Source organism: Panthera leo, chromosome D3 (genome assembly GCF_018350215.1).
Source record: "Panthera leo isolate Ple1 chromosome D3, P.leo_Ple1_pat1.1, whole genome shotgun sequence".
NCBI classification, from domain to species: Eukaryota; Metazoa; Chordata; class Mammalia; order Carnivora; family Felidae; genus Panthera; species Panthera leo.
The window spans coordinates 36,543,979-36,556,020 of NC_056690.1; the positions used below are offsets into that span (position 1 = coordinate 36,543,979).

General features: G+C 41.1%; 1 protein-coding gene across 2 annotated transcripts in view; it reads right to left on the minus strand.

Moving 5' to 3' along the window:
* The window catches only part of PTPRM (protein tyrosine phosphatase receptor type M), a 789,396-nt gene that overhangs the window by 418,616 nt on the left and 358,738 nt on the right, over positions 1–12,042 (minus strand). The window lies entirely within an intron of this gene.

The window sequence follows — 12,042 nt, forward strand, 5'->3', positions numbered from 1 at the left end:
CAAAACCACATAAAGCATGTTCCCTTAGTGCATCAGCCTTGTCTTACACCACCCCCAGCACATTAAGCACGTCTTTAGTTATGCACCTTTGGAAATCCATTCTATGCTTCCTACAGTTTAAAGCTTCAAAAGAAGGCTACAGTATTTCAGTTCTTTTTTTTTTTTTTTAATGTTTTTATTTACTTTTGAAAGAGACTGAGAGCACGAGCTAGGGAGGTGCAGAGAAAGAGAAGATCCGAAGCAGGTTCTAACAGCTGATAGCCCAACGTGGGGCCTGAACTCATGAACCATGAGATCATGAACTGAGCTGAAGTCGGATGTGTAACTGACTGAGCCACCCAGGCACCCCAAGCATTTCAGTTCTATGACAGTGAGTTACAATGATCAGGAAAGAGGCTATCTCGAATATGTTATTTGCAAAGATTGAGAAAAAAGCAGTGGGCACAGACGTCACAGCTAAAGCATGATGCCAAGCACTCTGTCCATCTGTTTACCCAGAACTCATTTTGGGTGCCAACCAGGTGCTATCAACTGTGTGAAGACACTAGGCTCACAGTGGTGAGTGACAGAAGAGTGGCTAGTGATGCCCACAGCAGTTTAGTTAGAGGGAAGTAGAAGAGACTGGAAATGAATACAGAATCACGAATGATGGCCAGTGGTGGGTAAGGGACAGATCAGATGACTGGCAGAAATCACCATCTTTAGATATGGTGGTTGTGGGAGGCCAGTCTGAAGAAGTGAGCTGAGATGTGAAGGGAAAGGAGGAGCTAACCAGGCAAAGGGGGATGGTGGGAGAGAGAAAGCATTCTAGTCAGAGGAAACTATGCAGGAAGCCCGAGATGGTTAGAAAGAAATGAAAGCTTTGGATGAGGTTAAGGCAGCCAGTGCAACAGGGGAGGGAAGGGAACCCCCGTGCATTCAGGGACTTGCAGGCTTATTAAAGTGTTTTTATGTAGGAGTATGAAAATGCTAGGCTACACATAATAAAACTCATCTATATTACTCTGTGATTTATATTATGCAAAGTCTTTTAAAGGCTTTTAGCTATGATTTTTTTCTTTGGCAGTATGCCCTAATGGATATGAATTTGGAAGTTAGACTGACCAGGGTGCCCTGGCTACCTTTAAAGTGATTTACCTTCTCAGAGCTTCCCTTCCCTCATCTGCAACAAGATGATACAACTCACTTGCAGGGCAGTTGTGAGAATCCCAAGATATATGCAAGGACACTGGCTTCATGACTGGCATCACACATCCCCACCTGAATTCTGGACTAATTGAGTGATGAGTTCAAGGAGGAAGGTGGACAGGCTGTCAAAATACCACTTTTATTACTAATGAACCTGGTATTGCAGAATATGGCTGATGTGCAGTTAACAATGGGCTTGCTAATAGTGAAGCACAGAATTAAACAGACTCACTCACCCAGCCACAGGCCACCTTAGAAAACCACAAGGCCTCCCGTATGTTGGGTGCTGCTGTAAAACTCACAGGATGGAAGAACAGGGCTCCTACAGGGGGTTAGCTCCCAAAGAAGGGGCTGGGCTCTGCATGCTCACAGCTTCCTTCCCAGGCAGCTCTTGCTTGGGCAGGGAAAAGGCATCAGAGTGCTGCACTGGTACAGTTCCTGCCATTGGGAAGGAAACATCAGGAGTGGGGAAGAAGAGTTCCACCAACCTCACCTTTTGTATTACCTGTCAAAACAGCTTTGTTAATAGCTTAAAAAGTTATAAATCCGAATATGAAGTTCCATATATATGTTACATGTCTTATGCATGTCCTGGTTTTTACTAATCCCCTGAATTTGGTCTGATGGAGGGCACCAAGAAGTTAGGAAAACAAAACACAATAAAATCGATCTAGCATTATTAATTAATACAACAGGGGAAGGCATTCCTCTCTGTATTCTATACAGCCTTCCATCCTTCCTCACAAAGAAATAATCACATTCTACCACTAGGATTACCCTTAGATCTACTAACTCTATAAAATTCAGTTTGTCTTTTTCCAAACCAAAACCCAAACCAAACAAAATCTAATCTCCAGTTTTGAAAAAAAAAAAAAAAAACTTAAGCCCTAAAGAAAGGCAGAGTTCCTATCTGTATTTATTAATAACAGCAACAAAAAGGGCTATCTACTTATTTATTTCCTCGCTTGTGGCATGAATCTTGTCAGAATATACTTCAACGGTAATCCTGGAGTACTTTTCCTACTAGAATAAGCCTCTTTCAAAAGAAGGTTCATTCAAAAGAATTTTAAAGTATATACTTATTGATCACTCACAGCTATTCAAGGCTATACTGAGAGGGCTCAAGTTTAGGAAAACCTCCTTTTTGGATTTATACATATGTCGAGAAGAGTTTTACTTCCTAGTTGTCTTCATGCCACAGATTTACCCTTTAATATAAACAGCTTCAAACGAACAATCTTACAACTCTAATACATGAATTCTCAGGACGGGGGCTTTCTTTTTGAATCCTACATCCTGAAATCATACAGAAACAGATTTAGTTTCTTCAAGAGAAATAGTACATAGCAAGGAGAAACCAAGTGCTAACTAGTAATCATTTTAGCTTAGGATCCGTATCAAATCATCTCTCTTGCTCAAATCTGCAGGTCATTTTGTATTAAATACTTCAAATGTGTATGGATCCAAGCACCCATTCAACCAACGCTTAGTAAAACTCTTTTATGAGGCAGGCACTGTATCATACAGGGGGAGCATAGAGTTAAAAGAAGAGTCCTTTACCTAACTGAATTTACAGTCTGGCTAGAAAAACAGACAAGCAAGGCAATGATTCTAGTAAGGAGCAATGAACAGCAAAACACAGCAAACTCAGAAAAAGGGAACCACACTGGTGAAGGCTGTGAAGGTTGGGTCAGCATTCTAGAAAGCACTACCAGAGGCCAGGCTAGAGTATGCACAGGAGTTTCTCAGGAAGGAAACGAGGAGAAATGGAGCCCAGTGAGTGAGAAAAGCTTTGCAAGGGGCGCCTGGGTGGCTTGGTCGGTTGGGTGTCCGACTTCGGCTCAGGTCATGATCTCACGGTCCGTGAGTTCGAGCCCCGCGTCGGGCTCTGTGCTGACAACTCAGAGCCTGGAGCCTGTTTCGGATTCTGTGTCTCCCTCTTTCTCTGCCCCTCCCCTGTTCATGCTCTGTCTCTGTCTCAAAAATAAATAAACGTTAAAAAATTAAAAAAAAAAAAAAAGAAAAGCTTTGCAAAAGTCAACAGCCAAGAGAGCAGGGCACAACAGAGGAAGTACAACTGATCCCATGCAGCTAGAAAAAGTGCAGCTGGAATGACAGGAGATGAAGCCAGAAAGATGAGCACAACACAGGCCATGCCAAAGAATTGAGGATTATAGTTCATCCTGATGCCAGAAATGGAAAGATTTTAGGTAAAGGGGTGACATGAACACATCTATGGGTACAGTAACACACTGAAGGAAAGAATGTGGGACCCCAACTGATGTCAAGGGAAATTGGTAATTTTGTTTAGAAATCACAGTAACAAATGACAAAAAGAGGAATGAAAGGGAGGAAGGAAGGATTCTAAAGACATTTAGGAAATCAAATCGACAGTGTGTTATTATACTTTAGTAACATCTTCCTCTTCTAGCAGAATATAATGTCCTCAAGGTCAAGAAACAGATCTCATTCATTTGGTGTACATGAGCGCACGAGAAATGCAACTCAATAAATATTTGCTGACTCTAAAAATCATAACCCCAGTGGAAAAAAATGTTCCATAGGCAGAATAGAAATATGAGGTTGCTAAACTAACAGATTTATATCCCAGATCCTAAAACTGGACAACTAGTCTTTATTTACAAGGGAGACCAATACAGAAAATAAAGATATTTTAGAGATTCTATGTGTCCCTCAGTCAGCAACACTGACCATTCATCATGACTGTTGTAGGCAGAGTAATTGTCCCCAAAGAGGTCTACTGCCTAGTTCTCAGAATGTGTGAATATGCTCTCAACACATCACAAAAGGAAGTTTGCAGATGTAATTAAAATAAGAATCTGGAGATGGGACTATTATACTAAATTATCCAGATGGGCCCAATGGAATTACAAGGTAGGAGGAAGGTAGGGCCAAATGCAGAAGAAGGAAATGTGACCACAGAAACAAAGGCTGGAGTGATGGGCTTTGAAGATGGAGGAAGGGATCATGAGCCAAAACCTGAAGCTACACAAGAAAGGGAACAGATTCTCCACCCTCCAGGAGAAACCAGTCTTGCCGTCACTTTATATTAGGACTTTTGACCTCCAGAACTGTAAGATAAATACAGCCATTACATCTGTGGTAATTTGTTAGAGAAGCAATAGGGCATGAATACAGTGACCATCAGGATAATGAAAAAAAAAAAAAAACCTGTGGCTTTTTGAAGATGTACAATAGTCATGCATCCTGATTTGTCAGAACTATAAGCAAATCCTTCAGATAGGTTTAGGTCTTAGGGGCTAGCAAAAGCTCCATTCACAAGTCATTACCGTAGACAAAACAAAATAAGTTAGAAGACTCACACTTCTCAACTTCAAAACTTAGGACAAAGCTACAATAATCAAAAGCATAGTGTGGCGCTGGCATAAGGACAGACACAGACCAATGAAATAGAGAGCCCAGAAACAAACCCTTACATATGCAGTCAGTGGATTTTCGACAAGGGTGCCAAGACCACTCAAAGGGGAAACAATAGTTTTCTTAATAATTGGTGTTAGGAAAACTGGGTATCCACAAGACAAAAGACTAAAGCTGGACTGGTATCTTTCCCTGCATACAAAAATTAAATAGATCAAATACTTAAAATTAAGATCTAAAACTGTAAGTATCTTATTAGAAAACATGGGGGGGAACTTCATGATGTTAGATTCAGAATAGATTTCTTAAATATAATACCAAAATCACAGGCAACAAAAGGAAAAATGAACTAGACTTTATCAAAATTAAAAACAAAACACTTTTGTACGTCAAAGGACACTATTAAGAGATTAAAACAATATGGAATGGGAGAAAATATTTACAAATCATACATAAGATAGGGATTAAGATCTTGAATATGTAAAGAAGTGCTTTAACTCAACAGCAACAACAAGAAACAAACAATCCGATTAAAAAAGGGCAAGGTATTTGCAATAGCATGGACAGACCTAGAGGGTATTATGCTAAGTGAAATAAGTCAGATAGAGAAAGACAAATATCATATGATTTCACTCATGTGTGGGATCTAAAAATTATATTCTTAAAGATGATAAAAAGAGAAATGGATTTTTAAAATCTAATATTTGTAACTATTTTGGGGGGAGAGGGGATAATGGGTGATGGGCACTGAGGAGGGCACTTGTTGGGTGTGGTATGTAAGCCACTTTGACAATAAATATTAAAAAAAATTAAAGATAGCTTTAAAAAAATAAAAATAAAACCTAATGCTTACTACAGAAACTTTTTTAAATACAAAAAATAAAAAAAAACAGACATTTAAAAACTACAGATAATCTGATCACTTAAATATTGTACATATTTCAGGGTATTTTAGTTTACTTTTTCTGACACATTATTTTAATTTAAATAAAATACGAAATGGTGGTCATATGTGTGTGGTTTATCTCTGTGATATCTACAGAATTTTTTACACCCTTAGACGGCTTCAAAAACATGCCTTTTAATGTTTCCCACTTTATGGGTATAGCTATTATTTATTTATATATTTCTTCATCACTATACATTTAAATTATTCACATATTTCACTATTACAAATGATGTTTAGACAATCTCTATTCCCAAAATTGTAGGTTTAAAGAGAATGAAAAATTTAAAGTTTTTTTTTTATAAATAACACAAAAGGCTTTACAGAGAGTTAACATCTATTTACAAGAATTGTTTTTTTTTTTTTTTCAATGTTTTTTTGTTTTTTTTTTTTTTTTTTTTTTTTTTATTTATTTTTGGGACAGAGAGAGACAGAGCATGAACGGGGGAGGGGCAGAGAGAGAGGGAGACACAGAATCGGAAACAGGCTCCAGGCTCCGAGCCATCAGCCCAGAGCCTGACGCGGGGCTCGAACTCACGGAACGCGAGATCGTGACCTGGCTGAAGTCGGACGCTTAACCGACTGCGCCACCCAGGCGCCCCTACAAGAATTGTTTTTTAATGAGAGTGAGTTCAAATGGCTCCTAAAATCAAGTTATTTTCTATCTCCTTTCAGATATTACAAAGAGATCAAACAGGACAGGAAACTGGCCTGAATCCCTGATCTTTTCTTACAATATTTCCAAAACAGTATAAAGTAGGGGGGAAAAACACCTCTCCGCTTATCTTGGGTAAAAGATCAAATATTCAGAAAAAAATCATATTTATTTTTGTGGTACTGCAGGCCTTCCACAGTACAAATTCAGTTACTCTCTTCCTAGATAGCATTGTAAAATTAAAATGAATCCCACTTTTAATATTTTCAAGAATGATAAATTCTCTGTAATATTCTGAGGTGCAGCGTATACTGACCTCTTTCCACAAGGCAACGATATTCCTTGAAATTCACATCTTCAATATCCACAAGTGGATATTTCTAAAAATGGAACAAATAAACCAGACTAAATAAGATTAAGTGTGCTTAAGATAATTTAACTGAAGAGCATGTAGACCTACTAAAATGTATACTTAGAATTAGGGATGCATGGCAATATTTAAATATCTTTAAGATTAATCACTCAGATTGATGCATCTCATTTAAATTTGTGGCATCATCAGTAATTTCACACAAGCAGAAAATTCCACTGTGAAAATGTCTGGAACAGCTGCCTGAAGTCTGGCAAATATTCAGGCATCACGTAACATGAACCAAATGAGCAGAAAACAGACCACAAAAGCCTAAATGAGGCAGGGGAGCAACAGGAGAACAAAGGTGTGAAGATGGAAACAATGCAAGTAAAAAAGAAGGAAAAGTGAGATGTACAAGGGAGAGAAGCGGGGGGAGGGGAGGCGGATTCAGTCATCCCCCCTCATCTCCAGGGGCTGTGTTCCAAGAACCCAGCACAGGTCGGAAACCCGGGTAGGTGCTGAACCCTGTAAACACTACCTTTCCCCTACACATACATACACACCCATAATAAAGTCTGGCTTATAAATTAGGCACAGTACGAGATTAACAACAATGACTAATAACAGAACAATTATAGCAATATACTGGAGTAAAAACATGAATACGGTCTAATGTTGTGCCGTACTCACCCTTGTGAGGCTGTGAGGTGACAAAATGCCCACGTGATGGGATGAGGGGAGGGGAATGACATGGGCATGTGACACAGCATTAGGCTGCTACTGACCTCAGTGTATGTCAGGAGGAGGATCATCTGTTTCTGGACCACGGTTGACTACAGGTAACTGAAACTGTGAATAAGGGGGGTGGGGGGTGCTGTAGTGTAAACACAGACAGTCAAAAAGAGTAGAGAGGGGTGCCTGGGTAGCTCAGTCGGTTAAGTGTCCAACTCTGGATTTCGGCTCAGGTCATGAGATCTCGGTCACAGCTCATGAGATCGGGCCCCACGGCAGGCTCTGCATTGACGGCCCAGAGCGTGCTTGAGATTCTCTCTCTCCCTCTCTCTCTGCCCCTCCCCTGCTCCCTGTCTCTCTCTCTCTTTCTCTCAAAAATAAATAAACATTTAAAAATAAAGGAGTGTTGGGGCACCTGGGTGGCTCAGTCGGTTAACTGTCCAGCTTCAGCTCAGGTCATGATCTCACAGTCCGTGAGTTCAAGCCCCGCGTCGGGCTCTGTGCTGACAGCTCAGAGCCTGGAGCCTGCTTCGGATTCTATGTCTCCCTCTCTCTCTGCCCCTCCCCTGCTCATGATCTGTCTCTCTGTGTCTCAAAAATAAATAAAAACATTTAAAAGAATTAAAAATAAAAATAAAAATAAAGGAGTGGAGAGAAGCTGGGTGAGGTGACAGAAGAAAGAGGGCACATAGCAGAAGAAAGGATCAAAGATGTCGGGGACAGAGCCAGCAGAGGCACAGAAATGAGAACAGACCAAATGCCCACACTGGAGAAAGAGTTGTAACTCACACAGGAAGGAAAGACCCACTTCCTGGATGATATTTATTTGTCTCCTTTGAAATTCTGACACTTACATTTTAATAACAGTCTCCTTGTTTCCTGAGGCTGAAAAAACTCTGTCAGGTCCCACTGTAACTTTAGGTTCTATATTAGCTCAATGATTGATAACATGCATGAAGAAGCAATTCACAGCTGGGTTGATGGAGGAGACATGAGAGAATGTCCTGAGATATCGGGGATGGGGGAGGAGGAGACAGTGCTCACCCTTCACTTTGTTAGTGTCAAATCCTATTTCTTGGGTTGTTAGAAAGGAGGAAGACAGAGTGTTTACAGCTATTGGCAAGGCACCAGGCGGCATAGCCTGTGACATCTCTGTAGACAAGAGGAGAGCGATGTGGGACAGATGCCAAGAGGGCTGGATGGACTAGAAGCCTGTGAATGACCGGAGTCTTTGGCTGCTTGTCAGCATGGGTGCTGAAGCATGTTTCTGGAGCCTTGGCACAGGTTACATCCTTGACTCCTCCTCCAACACGTCTATTAATGTCGTTGACAGAGTCACAGGTATCTTTGTCACATGCACAGGTGACAACTAACCAGCGCGTGAATGAATAAAATGGGATAAAGGGAAAAGATATCTACAAAGCCTAGCAATGAATTTAAATTAACAAGATAAATATCAATCAAAATAAATGTAAGCCAATCTTGTACATCCTTGACTTTACAAGTGGGTAATTAGAGACGTGATTTTGGACCACCTTCATCACTGTATGATGTATATGAAGACTGTGAAGTAGATTTTTGTCAAACTTAATTCCGCTCTCAGTCGTATTAATAGAAATAAAGCGTCTGGAGAGGCGGTGCCAGGAGACACCCCCAGGAGACAGCATTCTGGGCACCCTGTTTTCTGGAGCATATGAGAAGTAGGCTTACGCAGAGGAAGGTACAGCACTTATCTCCACAGGTAAGGAGCTGGTGAGCACCTGGAAACAGAGGACCCAAGAGGAAGAGGACAGCTGCCTTCCAAAATTGAAAGCCCAGACGTGCAACGCAGGCACTACCTTGGAATGTCAACGGCCATGGGGCTCTATGACCTATCTGAAACTCTTTGGGTAAAATGTGGTCCAGAATTCAGATTTTTCATTTTTTTCAGTTTTTAATGTTTATTTCTTTTTGAGAGAGACAGAGGGCGAGTGGGGGAGGGGCAGAGAGAGGAGGAGACACAGAATCCAAAGCAGACTCCAGGCTCTGAGCTGTCAGCACAGAGCCCAATGCGGATCTCGAACCCACTAATTGTGAGATCATGACCTGAGCTGAAGTCTGGAGCTCAACTGACTGAGCCACCCAGGCACCCCATATTTATTTTTAATTTTAAAAAGGTTTCTATACTGTATATTATGTGATGCCCAGAAGAGTCATATGTGATGCTGCAGGGACACTGATATTTCTTCATCAAAACATGTGACTATAAGGACCAAAAACAAACCATTTTTAGTTTCAGGTCAGGGGCGCCTGGGTGGCTCAGTCGGTTAAGTGTCCGACTTCAGCTCAGGTCATGATCTCGCGGTCCGTGAGTTCAAGCCCCGTGTCAGGCTCTGTGCTGACCGCTCAGAGCCTGGAGCCTGTTTCGGATTCTGTGTCTCCCTCTCTCTCTGACCCTCCCCCATTCATGCTCTGTCTCTCTCGGTCTCAAAAATAAATAAACGTTAAAAAAATTTTTTTTTTTAAGTTTCAGGTCAGGTTTTATCAGCAAGCAAATTACAAAACTGGGCAAGTTTTGCTACTAAATTAGATATGGAGAACTTTCCATTTTAGATTTTGGAATAACAGTGACCTCCAAGAATGTACACAACCAGTCCTACCCACCCACCCCCCCCCCACACACACACTCTGATACCAATCTTCTGTGATTCCCCACAAGTCTGCTGGATACCTGGGCTCCAGCCACACCGGGCTCCATGCTCTTTCCCACCCAGGCGCACTCCTCCCCTGAGGTCTCTCTGCCTTGGTCCTCCTGAAGGCCCTCCCCAACTTATCCCCATAGCCCACACCTTCATCTCCTTCTAGTCCTGCTCAAGTACATTTCCAAGGACACCTACCTGGGCCCCAGATTTAAAACTGAAACCTCTCCTGCATGGCACGGCTGATGCCCTGTGTCCTGCCTAGCTGCTTCTATTAATGCTACTGAGCACTTTCTTACATACTACATAGCTTACTTATCACGGCCACTGTCTATCTCTCCCTACTAGAATACAAGTCCCATGGTGGCAGGGATCATTGTCTCCCCCTACCCCCACCAGAATACAAGTCCTACAGAGGCAGAGATCACTATCTTCATCCCCTACTAGAATACAAGTCCCACAGAGGCAGAGACCATTGTTTTCACCCCCTACTACAATACAAGCCCCACAGAGGCAGAGATCTTAATTCTATAATATCTCTAGCACAAAAACCATGCCTGGTGCATCCAAGGGGAGGTTGATGGCTATATCAAAGGGACTTAGGCATTGAATGGGTGACTGAAAAAGTTGATTTTTAAGATGCTTTTTGATCCACAGATACGCTTCCTCAGGTCAGAAATAAACAGGGAAGAATGGGGAATAATGGCCCTCTTTTCTCTGATATAGAGTGACAGAAAAAGGCATGGGATTCCTTTTCCCATGTGTCTTTCTCTGTGACAGGAATGGCCAGATAGGACAATGTGTTCACAACCTCTGGTAATCCTAAGCATCTCAGAGCCTATGGGAAACTTTCTGCTATTCTGGCAGACTGAAATGATGAAAACATACACTAAGTAGAGACAGAAAATTTGCCAGAAGTTTTCTCTGAATTCTCCCCGAGTTACGAAGAGGCTGCCCTACCAAGGACTGGCCCTCCATGTTCTCAAAAGCATTACAGCAGGACAATGTGGCATCACCAAGATGGGAATCCAGATTGCTCTGTAGAATATTAGAGCTCGTAGCGAAAGAGAACCTTGAACATGATTGTCAGGAACAAAGGCCCATACCTAATGCACAGCCTGGCACCTACACGTCCAGGGTTATTAAGGAAATTGCCGACCCATCTTTTGTTACCTTAATGAAACAACCATAATGGCCATGTCTGAGAGGAAATGATCTTAGGGGGTTAAATCCAGCTTTGTATAAAAGCAAGAGTATCTTTAAACTTGCGTGTATTTCAATTTGAGCATGCTACAGAAAAAAAAAAGTACTGACAGTCCTTTAAATTAGGCTTACAACCTTCTTTATGCAAGGGACTCACTGTAGGACTTCTAAATGAGCAGTAATTTACCATCAAAAAGATACATATTAAGTCTCTTGGAAATAGTTTTGCCATAATCAGAGCAATGATTGAAAGAAATTGAGGTCTGGGACGTTAGCAGCATTTGGATCAGATTATTCAATCCCAGGCATTCTGAAGGCGTTCTGAGCGCACAAGCCTGGAGGAGATACTGGCCAGTCACCCTTCCTTAGCCATACATGTGGGGTTGAAATGCACCTTCATTTATCCAACAGGGAAAATTGTATTATCCCACTTGCAAATGTGCTCATTTGTATGATACTGACTGAAATTCTTACCACTGGGTTCATAATACTATCAGCAGGGCCCGGGATAATTGTGTTGAAAACATTTTATGTAATCTAAATCCAATAATAATTGAGTAACTCAAAAATTCTACCTTCTGGAGCCCATTTTTTAAAATTTTAATAACTAAGATACTGTTGGCCTTTGATTTCTAGGCCATAACCAAGCTAACCCAAATATTTACCAATTTGGAATAGGAGAACCATAAGTTCTTACTTTTATTACCATATACTATGAATATACATCGACAAGTATACTTAAATTGGCTAAAAAAATATACGGATAGCCCAAGTAACATGGAGATATCCAAAGCTGCATATTCTTCGAACATGTGATAGTCTTATAGTCATTTTCAAGTAAAAATTTGATTACGGAAATTTATAATCTCATTCTGATAGATGTAGTCCA